The sequence below is a fragment of the Salmo salar genome, chromosome 14, assembly GCF_965601325.2.
Source record: "Salmo salar chromosome 14, fSalSal1, whole genome shotgun sequence".
NCBI classification, from domain to species: Eukaryota; Metazoa; Chordata; class Actinopteri; order Salmoniformes; family Salmonidae; genus Salmo; species Salmo salar.
In genome coordinates this window covers 100,979,042-101,001,348 of record NC_138304.1, presented here as the reverse complement: position 1 = coordinate 101,001,348, position 22,307 = coordinate 100,979,042, and the positions used below count along the sequence as shown (strand labels likewise).

At 36.5% G+C, this 22,307-nt stretch overlaps 1 pseudogene across 1 annotated transcript in view; it reads left to right on the top strand.

The window, feature by feature from the left end:
- LOC106570684 (spliceosome RNA helicase DDX39B-like) overlaps window positions 1-19,073 on the top strand; it is a 34,125-nt pseudogene extending 15,052 nt beyond the window's left edge. Inside the window, exon 6 of the transcript XR_014380517.1 lies at window positions 18,987-19,073. The product of XR_014380517.1 is annotated as a spliceosome RNA helicase DDX39B-like (transcript). The remainder of the gene's footprint in view (window positions 1-18,986) is intronic.
- The last annotated feature ends 3,234 nt before the right edge of the window (window positions 19,074-22,307 follow it).

Here is a 22,307-nt window from a genome sequence, read left to right as displayed (position 1 = left end):
ATATATGGTGATCTCTGGTCCAGTGTGTGATATTATTATATATTATAGATGGTGATCTCTGGTCCAGTGTGTGATATTATTATATATTATAGGTGGTGATCTCTGGTCCAGTGTGTGATATTATTATATATTATAGATGGTGATCTCTGGTCCAGTGTGTGATATTATTATATATTATAGATGGTGATCTCTGGTCCAGTGTGTGATATTATTATATATTATAGATGGTGATCTCTGGTCCAGTGTGTGATATTATTATATATTATAGATGGTGATCTCTGGTCCAGTGTGTGATATTATTATATATTATAGATGGTGATCTCTGGTCCAGTGTGTGATATTATTATATATTATAGATGGTGATCTCTTGTCCAGTGTGTGATATTATTATATATTATAGATGGTGATCTCTGGTCCAGTGTGTGATATTATTATATATTATAGATGGTGATCTCTGGTCCAGTGTGTGATATTATTATAGATTATAGATGGTGATCTCTGGCCCAGTGTGTGATATTATTATATATTATAGATGGTGATCTCTGGTCCAGTGTGTGATGTTATTATATATTATAGATGGTGATCTCTGGTCCAGTGTGTGATATTATTATATATTATAGATGGTGATCTCTGGTCCAGTGTGTGATATTATTATAGATGGTGATCTCTGGTCCAGTGTGTGATATTATTATATATTATAGATGGTGATCTCTGGTCCAGTGTGTGATATTATTATAGATGGTGATCTCTGGTCCAGTGTGTGATATTATTATAGATTATAGATGGTGATCTCTGGCCCAGTGTGTGATATTATTATATATTATAGATGGTGATCTCTGGTCCAGTGTGTGATATTATTATATATTATAGATGGTGATCTCTGGTCCAGTGTGTGATATTATTATATATTATAGATGGTGATCTCTGGTCCAGTGTGTGATATTATTATATATTATAGATGGTGATCTCTGGCCCAGTGTGTGATATTATTATAGATGGTGATCTCTGGTCCAGTGTGTGATATTATTATATATTATAGATGGTGATCTCTGGTCCAGTGTGTGATATTATTATAGATGGTGATCTCTGGTCCAGTGTGTGATATTATTATATATTATAGATGGTGATCTCTGGTCCAGTGTGTGATATTATTATATATTATAGATGGTGATCTCTGGTCCAGTGTGTGATATTATTATATATTATAGATGGTGATCTCTGGTCCAGTGTGTGATATTATTATATATTATAGATGGTGATCTCTGGTCCAGTGTGTGATATTATTATATATTATAGATGGTGATCTCTGGTCCAGTGTGTGATATTATTATATATTATAGATGGTGATCTCTGGTCCAGTGTGTGATATTATTATATATTATAGATGGTGATCTCTGGTCCAGTGTGTGATATTATTATATATTATAGATGGTGATCTCTGGTCCAGTGTGTGATATTATTATATATTATAGATGGTGATCTCTGGTCCAGTGTGTGATATTATTATATATTATAGATGGTGATCTCTGGTCCAGTGTGTGATATTATTATATATTATAGATGGTGATCTCTGGTCCAGTGTGTGATATTATTATATATTATAGATGGTGATCTCTGGTCCAGTGTGTGATATTATTATATATTATAGATGGTGATCTCTGGTCCAGTGTGTGATATTATTATATATTATAGATGGTGATCTCTGGTCCAGTGTGTGATATTATTATATATTATAGATGGTGATCTCTGGTCCAGTGTGTGATATTATTATATATTATAGATGGTGATCTCTGGTCCAGTGTGTGATATTATTATAGATTATAGATGGTGATCTCTGGCCCAGTGTGTGATATTATTATATATTATAGATGGTGATCTCTGGTCCAGTGTGTGATATTATTATATATTATAGATGGTGATCTCTGGTCCAGTGTGTGATATTATTATATATTATAGATGGTGATCTCTGGTCCAGTGTGTGATATTATTATATATTATAGATGGTGATCTCTGGCCCAGTGTGTGATATTATTATAGATGGTGATCTCTGGTCCAGTGTGTGATATTATTATATATTATAGATGGTGATCTCTGGTCCAGTGTGTGATATTATTATATATTATAGATGGTGATCTCTGGTCCAGTGTGTGATATTATTATAGATGGTGATCTCTGGTCCAGTGTGTGATATTATTATATATTATAGATGGTGATCTCTGGTCCAGTGTGTGATATTATTATAGATGGTGATCTCTGGTCCAGTGTGTGATATTATTATATATTATAGATGGTGATCTCTGGTCCAGTGTGTGATATTATTATATATTATAGATGGTGATCTCTGGTCCAGTGTGTGATATTATTATGTATTATAGATGGTGATCTCTGGTCCAGTGTGTGATATTATTATATATTATAGATGGTGATCTCTGGTCCAGTGTGTGATATTATTATATATTATAGATGGTGATCTCTGGTCCAGTGTGATATTATTATATATTATAGGTGGTGATCTCTGGTCCAGTGTGTGATATTATTATAGATGGTGATCTCTGGTCCAGTGTGTGATATTATTATATATTATAGATGGTGATCTCTGGTCCAGTGTGTGATATTATTATATATTATAGATGGTGATCTCTGGTCCAGTGTGTGATATTATTATATATTATAGATGGTGATCTCTGGCCCAGTGTGTGATATTATTATATATTATAGATGGTGATCTCTTGTCCAGTGTGTGATATTATTATATATTATAGATGGTGATCTCTGGTCCAGTGTGTGATATTATTATATATTATAGATGGTGATCTCTGGTCCAGTGTGTGATATTATTATATATTATAGATGGTGATCTCTGGTCCAGTGTGTGATATTATTATATATTATAGATGGTGGTCTCTGGTCCAGTGTGTGATATTATTATATATTATAGATGGTGATCTCTGGTCCAGTGTGTGATATTATTATATATTATAGATGGTGATCTCTGGTCCAGTGTGTGATATTATTATATATTATAGATGGTGATCTCTGGTCCAGTGTGTGATATTATTATAGATGGTGATCTCTGGTCCAGTGTGTGATATTATTATATATTATAGATGGTGATCTCTGGTCCAGTGTGTGATATTATTATAGATGGTGATCTCTGGTCCAGTGTGTGATAATGTTATATATTATAGATGGTGATCTCTGGTCCAGTGTGTGATTTTATTATATATTATAGATGGTGATCTCTGGCCCAGTGTGTGATATTATTATATTTTATAGATGGTGATCTCTGGTCCAGTGAGTGATATTATTATATATTATATATGGTGATCTCTGGCCCAGTGTGTGATATTATAATATATTATAGATGGTGATCTCTGGTCCAGTGTGTGATATTATTATATATTATAGATGGTGATCTCTGGTCCAGTGTGTGATATTATTATATATTATAGATGGTGATCTCTGGTCCAGTGTGTGATATTATTATAGATGGTGATCTCTGGTCCAGTGTGTGATATTATTATATATTATAGATGGTGATCTCTGGTCCAGTGTGTGATATTATTATATATTATAGATGGTGATCTCTGGTCCAGTGTGGGATATTATTATATATTATAGATGGTGATCTCTGGTCCAGTGTGTGATATTATTATATATTATAGATGGTGATCTCTGGTCCAGTGTGTGATATTATTATATATTATAGATGGTGATCTCTGGTCCAGTGTGTGATATTATTATATATTATAGATGGTGATCTCTGGTCCAGTGTGTGATGTTATTATATATTATAGATGGTGATCTCTGGTCCAGTGTGTGATATTATTATATATTATAGATGGTGATCTCTGGTCCAGTGTGTGATATTATTATATATTATAGATGGTGATCTCTGGTCCAGTGTGTGATATTATTATAGATGGTGATCTCTGGTCCAGTGTGTGATATTATTATATATTATAGATGGTGATCTCTGGTCCAGTGTGTGATATTATTATATATTATAGATGGTGATCTCTGGTCCAGTGTGTGATATTATTATAGATGGTGATCTCTGGCCCAGTGTGTGATATTATTATAGATGGTGATCTCTGGTCCAGTGTGTGATATTATTATAGATGGTGATCTCTGGTCCAGTGTGTGATATTATTATATATTATAGTTGGTGATCTCTGGTCCAGTGTGTGATATTATTATATATTATAGATGGTGATCTCTGGTCCAGTGTGTGATATTATTATATATTATAGATGGTGATCTCTGGCCCAGTGTGTGATATTATTATAGATGGTGATCTCTGGTCCAGTGTGTGATATTATTATATATTATAGATGGTGATCTCTGGCCATGTGTGTGATATTATTATATATTATAGATGGTGATCTCTGGTCCAGTGTGTGATATTATTATATATTATAGATGGTGATCTCTGGTCCAGTGTGTGATATTATTATATATTATAGATGGTGATCTCTGGTCCAGTGTGTGATATTATTATATATTATAGATGGTGATCTCTGGTCCAGTGTGTGATATTATTATATATTATAGATGGTGATCTCTGGTCCAGTGTGTGATATTATTATATATTATAGATGGTGATCTCTGGTCCAGTGTGTGATATTATTATATATTATAGATGGTGATCTCTGGTCCAGTGTGTGATATTATTATATATTATAGATGGTGATCTCTGGTCCAGTGTGTGAAATGATTATATATTATAGATGGTGATCTCTGGTCCAGTGTGTGATATTATTATATATTATAGATGGTGATCTCTGGTCCAGTGTGTGATATTATTATATATTATAGATGGTGATCTCTGGTCCAGTGTGTGATATTATTATATATTATAGATGTTGATCTCTGGTCCAGTGTGTGATATTATTATATATTATAGATGGTGATCTCTGGTCCAGTGTGTGATATTATTATATATTATAGATGGTGATCTCTGGTCCAGTGTGTGATATTATTATATATTATAGATGGTGATCTCTGGTCCAGTGTGTGATATTATTATATATTATAGATGGTGATCTCTGGTCCAGTGTGTGATATTATTATAGATGGTGATCTCTGGTCCAGTGTGTGATATTATTATAGATGGTGATCTCTGGTCCAGTGTGTGATATTATTATATATTATAGATGGTGATCTCTGGCCCAGTGTGTGATATTATTATAGATGTTGATCTCTGGTCCAGTGTGTGATATTATTATATTATTATAGATGGTGATCTCTGGTCCAGTGTGTGATATTATTATATATTATAGATGGTGATCTCTGGTCCAGTGTGTGATATTATTATATATTATAGATGGTGATCTCTGGTCCAGTGTGTGATATTATTATATATTATAGATGGTGATCTCTGGTCCAGTGTGTGATATTATTATAGATGGTGATCTCTGGTCCAGTGTGTGATATTATTATATATTATAGATGGGGATCTCTGGTCCAGTGTGTGATATTATTATATATTATAGATGGTGATCTCTGGTCCAGTGTGTGATATTATTATATATTATAGATGGTGATCTCTGGTCCAGTGTGTGATATTATTATATATTATAGATGGTGATCTCTGGTCCAGTGTGTGATATTATTATAGATGGTGATCTCTGGTCCAGTGTGTGATATTATTATATATTATAGATGGTGATCTCTGGTCCAGTGTGTGATATTATTATATATTATAGATGGTGATCTCTGGTCCAGTGTGTGATATTATTATATATTATAGATGGTGATCTCTGGTCCAGTGTGTGATATTATTATATATTATAGATGGTGATCTCTGGTCCAGTGTGTGATATTATTATATATTATAGATGGTGATCTCTGGTCCAGTGTGTGATATTATTATATATTATAGATGGTGATCTCTGGTCCAGTGTGTGATATTATTATATATTATAGATGGTGATCTCTGGTCCAGTGTGTGATATTATTATAGATGGTGATCTCTGGTCCAGTGTGTGATATTATTATATATTATAGATGGTGATCTCTGGTCCAGTGTGTGATATTATTATATATTATAGATGGTGATCTCTGGTCCAGTGTGTGATATTATTATATATTATAGATGGTGATCTCTGGTCCAGTGTGTGATATTATTATATATTATAGATGGTGATCTCTGGTCCAGTGTGTGATATTATTATATATTATAGATGGTGATCTCTGGTCCAGTGTGTGATATTATTATATATTATAGATGGTGATCTCTGGTCCAGTGTGTGATATTATTATAGATGGTGATCTCTGGTCCAGTGTGTGATATTATTATATATTATAGATGGTGATCTCTGGTCCAGTGTGTGATATTATTATATATTATAGATGGTGATCTCTGGTCCAGTGTGTGATATTATTATATATTATAGATGGTGATCTCTGGTCCAGTGTGTGATATTATTATATATTATAGATGGTGATCTCTGGTCCAGTGTGTGATATTATTATATATTATAGATGGTGATCTCTGGTCCAGTGTGTGATATTATTATATATTATAGATGGTGATCTCTGGTCCAGTGTGTGATATTATTATATATTATAGATGGTGATCTCTGGTCCAGTGTGTGATATTATTATATATTATAGATGGTGATCTCTGGTCCAGTGTGTGATATTATTATATATTATAGATGGTGATCTCTGGTCCAGTGTGTGATATTATTATATATTATAGATGGTGATCTCTGGTCCAGTGTGTGATATTATTATAGATGGTGATCTCTGGTCCAGTGTGTGATATTATTATATATTATAGATGGTGATCTCTGGTCCAGTGTGTGATATTATTATATATTATAGATGGTGATCTCTGGTCCAGTGTGTGATATTATTATATATTATAGATGGTGATCTCTGGTCCAGTGTGTGATATTATTATATATTATAGATGGTGATCTCTGGTCCAGTGTGTGATATTATTATATATTATAGATGGTGATCTCTGGTCCAGTGTGTGATATTATTATATATTATAGATGGTGATCTCTGGTCCAGTGTGTGATATTATTATATATTATAGATGGTGATCTCTGGTCCAGTGTGTGATATTATTATATATTATAGATGGTGATCTCTGGTCCAGTGTGTGATATTATTATATATTATAGATGGTGATCTCTGGTCCAGTGTGTGATATTATTATATATTATAGATGGTGATCTCTGGTCCAGTGTGTGATATTATTATATATTATAGATGGTGATCTCTGGTCCAGTGTGTGATATTATTATATATTATAGATGGTGATCTCTGGTCCAGTGTGTGATATTATTATATATTATAGATGGTGATCTCTGGTCCAGTGTGTGATATTATTATATATTATAGATGGTGATCTCTGGTCCAGTGTGTGATATTATTATAGATGGTGATCTCTGGTCCAGTGTGTGATATTATTATATATTATAGATGGTGATCTCTGGTCCAGTGTGTGATATTATTATATATTATAGATGGTGATCTCTGGTCCAGTGTGTGATATTATTATATATTATAGATGGTGATCTCTGGTCCAGTGTGTGATATTATTATATATTATAGATGGTGATCTCTGGTCCAGTGTGTGATATTATTATATATTATAGATGGTGATCTCTGGTCCAGTGTGTGATATTATTATATATTATAGATGGTGATCTCTGGTCCAGTGTGTGATATTATTATATATTATAGATGGTGATCTCTGGTCCAGTGTGTGATATTATTATATATTATAGATGGTGATCTCTGGTCCAGTGTGTGATATTATTATATATTATAGATGGTGATCTCTGGTCCAGTGTGTGATATTATTATATATTATAGATGGTGATCTCTGGTCCAGGTGTGATATTATTATATATTATAGATGGTGATCTCTGGTCCAGTGTGTGATATTATTATATATTATAGATGGTGATCTCTGGTCCAGTGTGTGATATTATTATATATTATAGATGGTGATCTCTGGTCCAGTGTGTGATATTATTATATATTATAGATGGTGATCTCTGGTCCAGTGTGTGATATTATTATATATTATAGATGGTGATCTCTGGTCCAGTGTGTGATATTATTATAGATGGTGATCTCTGGTCCAGTGTGTGATATTATTATATATTATAGATGGTGATCTCTGGTCCAGTGTGTGATATTATTATATATTATAGATGGTGATCTCTGGTCCAGTGTGTGATATTATTATAGATGGTGATCTCTGGTCCAGTGTGTGATATTATTATATATTATAGATGGTGATCTCTGGCCCAGTGTGTGATATTATTATATATTATAGATGGTGATCTCTGGTCCAGTGTGTGATATTATTATATATTATAGATGGTGATCTCTGGTCCAGTGTGTGATATTATTATATATTATAGATGGTGATCTCTGGTCCAGTGTGTGATATTATTATATATTATAGATGGTGATCTCTGGTCCAGTGTGTGATATTATTATATATTATAGATGGTGATCTCTGGTCCAGTGTGTGATATTATTATATATTATAGATGGTGATCTCTGGTCCAGTGTGTGATATTATTATATATTATAGATGGTGATCTCTGGTCCAGTGTGTGATATTATTATATATTATAGATGGTGATCTCTGGTCCAGTGTGTGATATTATTATATATTATAGATGGTGATCTCTGGTCCAGTGTGTGATATTATTATATATTATAGATGGTGATCTCTGGTCCAGTGTGTGATATTATTATATATTATAGATGGTGATCTCTGGTCCAGTGTGTGATATTATTATAGATGGTGATCTCTGGTCCAGTGTGTGATATTATTATATATTATAGATGGTGATCTCTGGTCCAGTGTGTGATATTATTATATATTATAGATGGTGATCTCTGGTCCAGTGTGTGATATATTATATATTATAGATGGTGATCTCTGGTCCAGTGTGTGATATTATTATATATTATAGATGGTGATCTCTGGTCCAGTGTGTGATATTATTATATATTATAGATGGTGATCTCTGGTCCAGTGTGTGATATTATTATATATTATAGATGGTGATCTCTGGTCCAGTGTGTGATATTATTATATATTATAGATGGTGATCTCTGGTCCAGTGTGTGATATTATTATATATTATAGATGGTGATCTCTGGTCCAGTGTGTGATATTATTATATATTATAGATGGTGATCTCTGGTCCAGTGTGTGATATTATTATATATTATAGATGGTGATCTCTGGTCCAGTGTGTGATATTATTATATATTATAGATGGTGATCTCTGGTCCAGTGTGTGATATTATTATTATAGATGGTGATCTCTGGTCCAGTGTGTGATATTATTATATATTATAGATGGTGATCTCTGGTCCAGTGTGTGATATTATTATATATTATAGATGGTGATCTCTGGTCCAGTGTGTGATATTATTATATATTATAGATGGTGATCTCTGGTCCAGTGTGTGATATTATTATATATTATAGATGGTGATCTCTGGTCCAGTGTGTGATATTATTATATATTATAGATGGTGATCTCTGGTCCAGTGTGTGATATTATTATATATTATAGATGGTGATCTCTGGTCCAGTGTGTGATATTATTATATATTATAGATGGTGATCTCTGGTCCAGTGTGTGATATTATTATATATTATAGATGGTGATCTCTGGTCCAGTGTGTGATATTATTATATATTATAGATGGTGATCTCTGGTCCAGTGTGTGATATTATTATATATTATAGATGGTGATCTCTGGTCCAGTGTGTGATATTATTATATTATAGATGGTGATCTCTGGTCCAGTGTGTGATATTATTATATATTATAGATGGTGATCTCTGGTCCAGTGTGTGATATTATTATATATTATAGATGGTGATCTCTGGTCCAGTGTGTGATATTATTATATATTATAGATGGTGATCTCTGGTCCAGTGTGTGATATTATTATATATTATAGATGGTGATCTCTGGTCCAGTGTGTGATATTATTATATATTATAGATGGTGATCTCTGGTCCAGTGTGTGATATTATTATATATTATAGATGGTGATCTCTGGTCCAGTGTGTGATATTATTATATATTATAGATGGTGATCTCTGGTCCAGTGTGTGATATTATTATATATTATAGATGGTGATCTCTGGTCCAGTGTGTGATATTATTATATATTATAGATGGTGATCTCTGGTCCAGTGTGTGATATTATTATATATTATAGATGGTGATCTCTGGTCCAGTGTGTGATATTATTATATATTATAGATGGTGATCTCTGGTCCAGTGTGTGATATTATTATATATTATAGATGGTGATCTCTGGTCCAGTGTGTGATATTATTATATATTATAGATGGTGATCTCTGGTCCAGTGTGTGATATTATTATATATTATAGATGGTGATCTCTGGTCCAGTGTGTGATATTATTATATATTATAGATGGTGATCTCTGGTCCAGTGTGTGATATTATTATATATTATAGATGGTGATCTCTGGTCCAGTGTGTGAGATTATTATATATTATAGATGGTGATCTCTGGTCCAGTGTGTGTATATTATTATAGATGGTGATCTCTGGTCCAGTGTGTGATATTATTATATATTATAGATGGTGATCTCTGGTCCAGTGTGTGATATTATTATATATTATAGATGGTGATCTCTGGTCCAGTGTGTGATATTATTATATATTATAGATGGTGATCTCTGGTCCAGTGTGTGATATTATTATATATTATAGATGGTGATCTCTGGTCCAGTGTGTGATATTATTATATATTATAGATGGTGATCTCTGGTCCAGTGTGTGATATTATTATATATTATAGATGGTGATCTCTGGTCCAGTGTGTGATATTATTATATATTATAGATGGTGATCTCTGGTCCAGTGTGTGATATTATTATATATTATAGATGGTGATCTCTGGTCCAGTGTGTGATATTATTATATAATATAGATGGTGAACTCTGGTCCAGTGTGTGATATTATTATATATTATAGGTGGTGATCTCTGGTCCAGTGTGTGATATTATTATATATTATAGATGGTGATCTCTGGTCCAGTGTGTGATATTATTATAGATGGTGATCTCTGGTCCAGTGTGTGATATTATTATATATTATAGATGGTGATCTCTGGTCCAGTGTGTGATATTATTATATATTATAGATGGTGATCTCTGGTCCAGTGTGTGATATTATTATATATTATAGATGGTGATCTCTGGTCCAGTGTGTGATATTATTATATATTATAGATGGTGATCTCTGGTCCAGTGTGTGATATTATTATATATTATAGATGGTGATCTCTGGTCCAGTGTGTGATATTATTATATATTATAGATGGTGATCTCTGGTCCAGTGTGTGATATTATTATATATTATAGATGGTGATCTCTGGTCCAGTGTGTGATATTATTATAGATGGTGATCTCTGGTCCAGTGTGTGATATTATTATAGATTATAGATGGTGATCTCTGGTCCAGTGTGTGATATTATTATATATTATAGATGGTGATCTCTGGTCCAGTGTGTGTTATTATTATATATTATAGATGGTGATCTCTGGTCCAGTGTGTGATATTATTATATATTATAGATGGTGATCTCTGGTCCAGTGTGTGATATTATTATATATTATAGATGGTGATCTCTGGTCCAGTGTGTGATATTATTATATATTATAGATGGTGATCTCTGGTCCAGTGTGTGATATTATTATATATTATAGATGGTGATCTCTGGTCCAGTGTGTGATATTATTATAGATGTGGTGATCTCTGGTCCAGTGTGTGATATTATTATATATTATAGATGGTGATCTCTGGTCCAGTGTGTGATATTATTATATATTATAGATGGTGATCTCTGGTCCAGTGTGTGATATTATTATAGATGGTGATCTCTGGTCCAGTGTGTGATATTATTATATATTATAGATGGTGATCTCTGGTCCAGTGTGTGATATTATTATATATTATAGATGGTGATCTCTGGTCCAGTGTGTGATATTATTATATATTATAGATGGTGATCTCTGGTCCAGTGTGTGATATTATTATATATTATAGATGGTGATCTCTGGTCCAGTGTGTGATATTATTATATATTATAGATGGTGATCTCTGGTCCAGTGTGTGATATTATTATATATTATAGATGGTGATCTCTGGTCCAGTGTGTGATATTATTATATATTATAGATGGTGATCTCTGGTCCAGTGTGTGATATTATTATAGATGGTGATCTCTGGTCCAGTGTGTGATATTATTATATATTATAGATGGTGATCTCTGGTCCAGTGTGTGATATAATTATATATTATAGATGGTGATCTCTGGTCCAGTGTGTGATATTATTATAGATGGTGATCTCTGGTCCAGTGTGTGATATTATTATATATTATAGATGGTGATCTCTGGTCCAGTGTGTGATATTATTATATATTATAGATGGTGATCTCTGGTCCAGTGTGTGATATTATTATATATTATAGATGGTGGTCTCTGGTCCAGTGTGTGATATTATTATATATTATAGATGGTGATCTCTGGTCCAGTGTGTGATATTATTATATATTATAGATGGTGATCTCTGGTCCAGTGTGTGATATTATTATATATTATAGATGGTGATCTCTGGTCCAGTGTGTGATATTATTATAGATGGTGATCTCTGGTCCAGTGTGTGATATTATTATATATTATAGATGGTGATCTCTGGTCCAGTGTGTGATATTATTATATATTATAGATGGTGATCTCTGGTCCAGTGTGTGATATTATTATAGATGGTGATCTCTGGTCCAGTGTGTGATATTATTATATATTATAGATGGTGATCTCTGGTCCAGTGTGTGATATTATTATATATTATAGATGGTGATCTCTGGTCCAGTGTGTGTATATTATTATAGATGGTGATCTCTGGTCCAGTGTGTGATATTATTATATATTATAGATGGTGATCTCTGGCCCAGTGTGTGATATTATTATATATTATAGATGGTGATCTCTGGTCCAGTGTGTGATTTTATTATATATTATAGATGGTGATCTCTGGTCCAGTGTGTGATTTTATTATATATTATAGATGGTGATCTCTGGCCCAGTGTGTGATATTATTATATTTTATAGATGGTGATCTCTGGTCCAGTGAGTGATATTATTATATATTATATATGGTGATCTCTGGCCCAGTGTGTGATATTATTATATATTATAGATGGTGATCTCTGGTCCAGTGTGTGATATTATTATATATTATAGATGGTGATCTCTGGTCCAGTGTGTGATATTATTATATATTATAGTTGGTGATCTCTGGTCCAGTGTGTGATATTATTATATATTATAGATGGTGATCTCTGGTCCAGTGTGTGATATTATTATATATTATAGATGGTGATCTCTGGTCCAGTGTGTGATATTATTACAGATGGTGATCTCTGGTCCAGTGTGTGATATTATACACTGCTCAAAAAAATTAAGGGAACACTTAAACAACACAATGTAACTCCAAGTCAATCACACTTCTGTGAAATCAAACTGTCCACTTAGGAAGCAACACTGATTGACAATAAATTTCACATGCTGTTGTGCAAATGGAATAGACAACAGGTGGAAATTATAGGCAATTAGCAAGACACCCCCAATAAAGGAGTGGTTCTGCAGGTGGGGACCACAGACCACTTCTCAGTTCCTATGCTTCCTGTCTGATGTTTTGGTCACTTTTGAATGCTGGCGGTGCTTTCACTCTAGTGGTAGCATGAGACGGAGTCTACAACCCACACAAGTGGCTCAGGTAGTGCAGCTCATCCAGGATGGCACATCAATGCGAGTTGTGGCAAGAAGGTTTGCTGTGTCTGTCAGCGTAGTGTCCCGAGCATGGAGGCGCTACCAGGAGACAGGCCAGTACATCAGGAGACGTGGAAGAGGCCGTAGGAGGGCAACAACCCAGCAGCAGGACCGCTACCTCCGCCTTTGTGCAAGGAGGAGCAGGAGAAGCACTGCCAGAGCCCTGCAAAATGACCTCCAGCAGGCCACAAATGTGCATTTGTCTGCTCAAACGGTCAGAAATAGACTCCATGAGGGTGGTATGAGGGCCCAACGTCCACAGGTGGGGGTTGTGCTTACAGCCCAACACCGTGCAGGACGTTTGGCATTTGCCAGAGAACACCAAGATTGGCAAATTCGCCACTGGCGCCCTGTGCTCTTCACAGATGAAAGCAGGTTCACACAGCACGTGACAGACGTGAGTCTGGAGACGCTGTGGAGAACGTTCTGCTGCCTGCAACATCCTCCAGAATGACCGGTTTGGCGGTGGGTCAGTCATGGTGTGGGGTGGCATTTCTTTGGGGGGCCGCACAGCCCTCCATGTGCTCGCTAGAGGTAGCCTGACTGCCATTAGGTACCGAGATGAGATCCTCAGACCTCTTGTGAGACCATATGCTGGTGCGGTTGGCCCTGGGTTCCTCCTAATGCAAGACAATGCTAGACCTCATGTGGCTGGAGTGTGTCAGCAGTTCCTGCAAGAGGAAGGCATTGATGCTATGGAATGGCCCGCCCGTTCCCCAGGCCTGAATCCAATTGAGCACATCTGGGACATCATGTCTCGCTCCATCCACCAATGCCACATTGCACCACAGACTGTCCAGGAGTTGGCGGATGCTTTAGTCCAGGTCTGGGAGGAGATCCCTCAGGAGACCATCCGCCACCTCATCAGGAGCATGCCCAGGCGTTGTAGGGAGGTCATACAGGCACGTGGAGGCCACACACACTACTGAGCCTCATTTTGACTTGTTTTAAGGACATTACATCAAAGTTGGATCAGCCTGTAGTGTGGTTTTCCACTTTAATTTTGAGTGTGACACCAAATCCAGACCTCCATGGGTTGATAAATTGGATTTCCATTGATTATTTTTGTGTGATTTTGTTGTCAGCACATTCAACTATGTAAAGAAAAAAGTATTTAATAAGATTATTTCTTTCATTCAGATCTAGGATGTGTTGTTTAAGTGTTCCCTTTATTTTTTGAGCAGTATATATTATAGATGGTGATTTCTGGTCCAGTGTGTGATATTATTATATATTATAGGTGGTGATCTCTGGTCCAGTGTGTGATATTATTATATATTATAGATGGTGATCTCTGGTCCAGTGTGTGATATTATTATATATTATAGATGGTGATCTCTGGTCCAGTGTGTGATATTATTATATATTATAGATGGTGATCTCTGGTCCAGTGTGTGATATTATTATATATTATAGATGGTGATCTCTGGTCCAGTGTGTGATATTATTATATATTATAGATGGTGATCTCTGGTCCAGTGTGTGATATTATTATATATTATAGATGGTGATCTCTGGTCCAGTGTGTGATATTATTATATATTATAGATGGTGATCTCTGGTCCAGTGTGTGATATTATTATATATTATAGATGGTGATCTCTGGTCCAGTGTGTGATATTATTATATATTATAGATGGTGATCTCTGGTCCAGTGTGTGATATTATTATATATTATAGATGGTGATCTCTGGTCCAGTGTGTGATATTATTATATATTATAGGTGGTGATCTCTGGTCCAGTGTGTGATATTATTATATATTATAGATGGTGATCTCTGGTCCAGTGTGTGATATTATTATATATTATAGATGGTGATCTCTGGTCCAGTGTGTGATATTATTATAGTTGGTGATCTCTGGTCCAGTGTGTGATATTATTATATATTATAGATGGTGATCTCTGGTCCAGTGTGATATTATTATATATTATAGATGGTGATCTCTGGTCCAGTGTGTGATATTATTATATATTATAGATGGTGATCTCTGGTCCAGTGTGTGATATTATTATATATTATAGATGGTGATCTCTGGTCCAGTGTGTGATATTATTATATATTATAGATGGTGATCTCTGGTCCAGTGTGTGATATTATTATAGATGGTGATCTCTGGTCCAGTGTGTGATATTATTATATATTATAGATGGTGATCTCTGGTCCAGTGTGTGATATTATTATAGATGGTGATCTCTGGTCCAGTGTGTGATATTATTATATATTATAGATGGTGATCTCTGGTCCAGTGTGTGATATTATTATATATTATAGATGGTGATCTCTGGTCCAGTGTGTGATATTATTATATATTATAGATGGTGATCTCTGGTCCAGTGTGTGATATTATTATATATTATAGATGGTGTTCTCTGGTCCAGTGTGTGATATTATTATATATTATAGATGGTGATCTCTGGCCCAGTGTGTGATATTATTATATATTATAGATGGTGATCTCTGGTCCAGAGTGTGATATTATACACTGCTCAAAAAAATTAAGGGAACACTTAAACAACACAATGTAACTCCAAGTCAATCACACTTCTGTGAAATCAAACTGTCCACTTAGGAAGCAACACTGATTGACAATAAATTTCACATGCTGTTGTGCAAATGGAATAGACAACAGGTGGAAATTATAGGCAATTAGCAAGACACCCCCAATAAAGGAGTGGTTCTGCAGGTGGGGACCACAGACCACTTCTCAGTTCCTATGCTTCCTGTCTGATGTTTTGGTCACTTTTGAATGCTGGCGGTGCTTTCACTCTAGTGGTAGCATGAGACGGAGTCTACAACCCACACAAGTGGCTCAGGTAGTGCAGCTCATCCAGGATGGCACATCAATGCGAGTTGTGGCAAGAAGGTTTGCTGTGTCTGTCAGCGTAGTGTCCCGAGCATGGAGGCGCTACCAGGAGACAGGCCAGTACATCAGGAGACGTGGAAGAGGCCGTAGGAGGGCAACAACCCAGCAGCAGGACCGCTACCTCCGCCTTTGTGCAAGGAGGAGCAGGAGAAGCACTGCCAGAGCCCTGCAAAATGACCTCCAGCAGGCCACAAATGTGCATTTGTCTGCTCAAACGGTCAGAAATAGACTCCATGAGGGTGGTATGAGGGCCCAACGTCCACAGGTGGGGGTTGTGCTTACAGCCCAACACCGTGCAGGACGTTTGGCATTTGCCAGAGAACACCAAGATTGGCAAATTCGCCACTGGCGCCCTGTGCTCTTCACAGATGAAAGCAGGTTCACACAGCACGTGACAGACGTGAGTCTGGAGACGCTGTGGAGAACGTTCTGCTGCCTGCAACATCCTCCAGAATGACCGGTTTGGCGGTGGGTCAGTCATGGTGTGGGGTGGCATTTCTTTGGGGGGCCGCACAGCCCTCCATGTGCTCGCTAGAGGTAGCCTGACTGCCATTAGGTACCGAGATGAGATCCTCAGACCTCTTGTGAGACCATATGCTGGTGCGGTTGGCCCTGGGTTCCTCCTAATGCAAGACAATGCTAGACCTCATGTGGCTGGAGTGTGTCAGCAGTTCCTGCAAGAGGAAGGCATTGATGCTATGGAATGGCCCGCCCGTTCCCCAGGCCTGAATCCAATTGAGCACATCTGGGACATCATGTCTCGCTCCATCCACCAATGCCACATTGCACCACAGACTGTCCAGGAGTTGGCGGATGCTTTAGTCCAGGTCTGGGAGGAGATCCCTCAGGAGACCATCCGCCACCTCATCAGGAGCATGCCCAGGCGTTGTAGGGAGGTCATACAGGCACGTGGAGGCCACACACACTACTGAGCCTCATTTTGACTTGTTTTAAGGACATTACATCAAAGTTGGATCAGCCTGTAGTGTGGTTTTCCACTTTAATTTTGAGTGTGACACCAAATCCAGACCTCCATGGGTTGATAAATTGGATTTCCATTGATTATTTTTGTGTGATTTTGTTGTCAGCACATTCAACTATGTAAAGAAAAAAGTATTTAATAAGATTATTTCTTTCATTCAGATCTAGGATGTGTTGTTTAAGTGTTCCCTTTATTTTTTGAGCAGTATATATTATAGATGGTGATTTCTGGTCCAGTGTGTGATATTATTATATATTATAGGTGGTGATCTCTGGTCCAGTGTGTGATATTATTATATATTATAGATGGTGATCTCTGGTCCAGTGTGTGATATTATTATATATTATAGATGGTGATCTCTGGTCCAGTGTGTGATATTATTATATATTATAGATGGTGATCTCTGGTCCAGTGTGTGATATTATTATATATTATAGATGGTGATCTCTGGTCCAGTGTGTGATATTATTATATATTATAGATGGTGATCTCTGGTCCAGTGTGTGATATTATTATATATTATAGATGGTGATCTCTGGTCCAGTGTGTGATATTATTATATATTATAGATGGTGATCTCTGGTCCAGTGTGTGATATTATTATATATTATAGATGGTGATCTCTGGTCCAGTGTGTGATATTATTATATATTATAGGTGGTGATCTCTGGTCCAGTGTGTGATATTATTATATATTATAGATGGTGATCTCTGGTCCAGTGTGTGATATTATTATATATTATAGATGGTGATCTCTGGTCCAGTGTGTGATATTATTATAGTTGGTGATCTCTGGTCCAGTGTGTGATATTATTATATATTATAGATGGTGATCTCTGGTCCAGTGTGTGATATTATTATATATTATAGATGTTGATCTCTGGTCCAGTGTGTGATATTATTATATATTATAGATGGTGATCTCTGGTCCAGTGTGTGATATTATTATATATTATAGATGGTGTTCTCTGGTCCAGTGTGTGATATTATTATATATTATAGATGGTGATCTCTGGCCCAGTGTGTGATATTATTATATATTATAGATGGTGATCTCTGGTCCAGAGTGTGATATTATTATATATCATAGATGGTGATCTCTGGTCCAGTGTGTGATATTATTATATATTATAGATGTTGATCTCTGGTCCAGTGTGTGATATTATTATATATTATAGATGGTGATCTCTGGTCCAGTGTGTGATATTATTATATATTATAGATGGTGATCTCTGGTCCAGTGTGTGATATTATTATATATTATAGATGGTGATCTCTGGTCCCCATCCCTTAACGACTGTTGAGGTGAACATCAGCGAGCTGCCGCCTGACGAGATCTACATCTCGTCTTAAAGTAAGTGCTGCTTAGTTCCAATCATCAGTCTTGGATATCAGTGGGTCTTGAGCATGGGTATTAAACTCTGACCCTGCTATGTCTGGAGCCTGCTGGTTTTCTGTTCTATCGGTTTAATTGCGCCTGTCTGGTGTCGCAGGTCTAAAATCAGTCCCTGATTAGATGGGAACAATATAAAAATGCAGAGGAACTGGTTTCGAGGTCTAGAGTTGAGTTTGACTGTTCTAGCATGACACTAGGTTAAAAACCAAAATATGCACCCAGGTGGGGCCCCAGGACAGAGTTTGGGAAACACTGCTCTAGGCTGTCGTCTTTGCTGGTCATCTGTTACTTATTAGAAAATGTATTATGTTAGGAACATCTATTTCATTACTCATCAGTGAAGTAGAGAAGATTATCAAGTGAATGTGAATGTCCCACTGTAGCTCATTTGGTAGAGCTTGGCGCTTGCAACGCCAGGGTTGTGTGTTCGATTCCCACGGGGGGGCCAGTATTTAAAAATGTAATAAAATGTATGCACTCTACTGTAAGTCGCTCTGGATAAGAGCGTCTGCTGAATGACTAAAATGTAATGTTCTGCTTTAACTTGTGTTCTGTGCCCTCAGTTGAACCAACAGGGTAAAGACTTCTATTATCCTGCAGACATTGTATCAGAATTGTGATTGATATTTTACCTTTGATTTTTTTTAACACTGATAGCTAAGGTCAAATCAACTATTATCAGATCGAACAATACGATAATCTCTTAATCTGCTGTCAGTCAGTCGCGCCTATAATGACTACATTAGGACTACTGTGAATTAGCACCCCTGGTGGATAGAAAGGATATTTCTGAACATTGTCAGGCCTTTTCCAAAGCCATTTGTTTAATGATGTTAATATTATTTGGTTGTATTTATCTAAAGACTAGGTAACGGTCACTGAATTAGTTATATTTTGTGAATTTTATTTCCCGTGTCATTTGGATGGCAAATGCTGCATTTGTTTGCCTGTAAAAATAGTTGACCAGTTACCAAGCGGTAGTTCCTAGTGCGACGGAAATGTTACATTGAAGGACATTTAAAGATGGACACTAAACACGCTCTGTCCTGGTGCTCAATGTGGATTCATAAATGTTTGACTAGATATAGACTTGCTGCTTCTTCTTGCCTCAACATCTAATCTTGTCATTGTCTCAGTCTGAGGTGTCAGTCCAAAAAGATCAACACCCTGGTTCAAAGGTTGCATATCAAATAGTACCTTATTCCCTATGCAACCTGGACATACGGACGCGTTTATCACCTCAGGACTGATCCCTTTAAATAGCTAGTGAGATCATGCCAGCAGCTACACGATAAAGTACAATCGTGGCCCAAAGTTTTGATAATGACACAAATATTAATTTCCACAAAGTTTGCTGCTTCAGTGTCTTTAGATATTTTTGTCAGATATTACTATGGAATACTGAAGTGTAATTACAACCATTTCATAAGTGTCAAAGGCTTTTATTGACAATTACATGAAGTTGATGCAAAGAGTCAATATTGGCAGTGTTGACCCTTCTTTTTCAAGACCTCTGCAATCCGCCCTGGCATGCTGTCAATTAACTTTTGGGCCACATCCTGACTGATGGCAGCCCATTCTTGCATAATCAATGCTTGGAGTATATCAGAATTTGTGGGGTTTTGTTTGTCCACCAGCCTCTTGAGGATTGACCACAGGTTCTCAATGGGATTAAGGTCTGGGGAGTTTCCTGGCCATGGACCCAAAATATTGATGTTTTGCTCCCCGAGCCACTTAGTTATCACTTTTGTCTTATGGCAAGGTGCTCCATCATGCTGGAAAAGGCATTGTTCGTCACCAAACTGTTCCTGGATGGTTGGGAGAAGTTGCTCTCGGAGGAAGTGTTGGTACCATTTTTAATTCATGGCTGTGTTCTTAGGCAAAATTGTGAGTGAGCCCACTCCCTTGGCTGAGAAGCAACCCCACACATGAATGGTCTCAGGATGCTTTACTGTTGGCATGACACAGGACTGATGGTAGCGCTCACCTTGTCTTCTCCGGACAAGCTTTTTTCCGGATGCCCCAAACAATCGGAAAGGGGATTCATCAGAGAAAATGACTTTACCCCAGTCCTCAGCAGTCCAATCCCTGTACCTTTTGTAGAATATCAGTCTGTCCCTGATGTTTTTCCTGGAGAGAAGTGGCTTCTGTGCTACCCTTCTTGACACCAGGCCATCCTCCAAAAGTCTTCGCCTCACTGTGCGTGCAGATGCACTCACACCTGCCTGCTGCCATTCCTGAGCATGCTCTGTACTGGTGGTGCCCCAATCCCGCAGCTGAATCTATTTTAGGAGACGGTCCTGGCGCTTGCTGGACTTTCTTGGGCGCCCTGAAGCCTTCTTCACAACAATTGAACCACTCTCCTTGAAGTTCTTGATGATCCGATAAATGGTTAATTTAGGTGCAATCTTACTGGCAGCAATATCCTTGCCTGTGAAGCCCTTTTTGTGCAAAGCTATGATGACGGCATGTGTTTCCTTGCAGGTAACCATGGTTGACAGAGGAAGAACAATGATTCCAAGCACCACCCTCCTTTTGAAGCTTCCAGTCTGTTATTCGAACTCAATCAGCATGACAGAGTGATCTCCAGCCTTGTCCTCGTCAACACTCACACCTGTGTTAACGAGAGAATCACTGACATGATGTCAGCTGGTCCTTTTGTGGCAGGGCTGAAATGCAGTGGAAATGTTTTTATTGGATTCAGTTCATTTGCATGGCAAAGAGGGACCTTGCAATTAATTGCAATTCATCTGATCATTCTGGAGTATATACAAATTGCCATCATACAAACTGAGGCAGCAGACTTTGTGAAAATTAATATTTGTGTCATTCTCAAAACTTTGTCACAACTGTACAGTAGCTCTTAGCAGAAACCTAACCAGACCAATTATCTGTCAGCACAGTGTGTTATAGGGACCACCCGCTGTCATTTTTTCCTGTTTCTAATTGTACAAATCGGTTTGCAAATTATGACAGGTATTCTGTTCAGGAGGTGCTAGCACGTCTTTTGGCAGACGCTTGACAATCCTACAGGGCTGTCCATGCCTCATCATAGCTAACCTATATAAGTGATGGACAAAAAGCTAAATCATTTAATATAAAATGTACCAAGCTGAAGGTATTGACCTAACTATCCTCGGACACTCCGGCTTGATTTGGAGAGTCTACGGACATAAGTCTTTGAGTTAGCA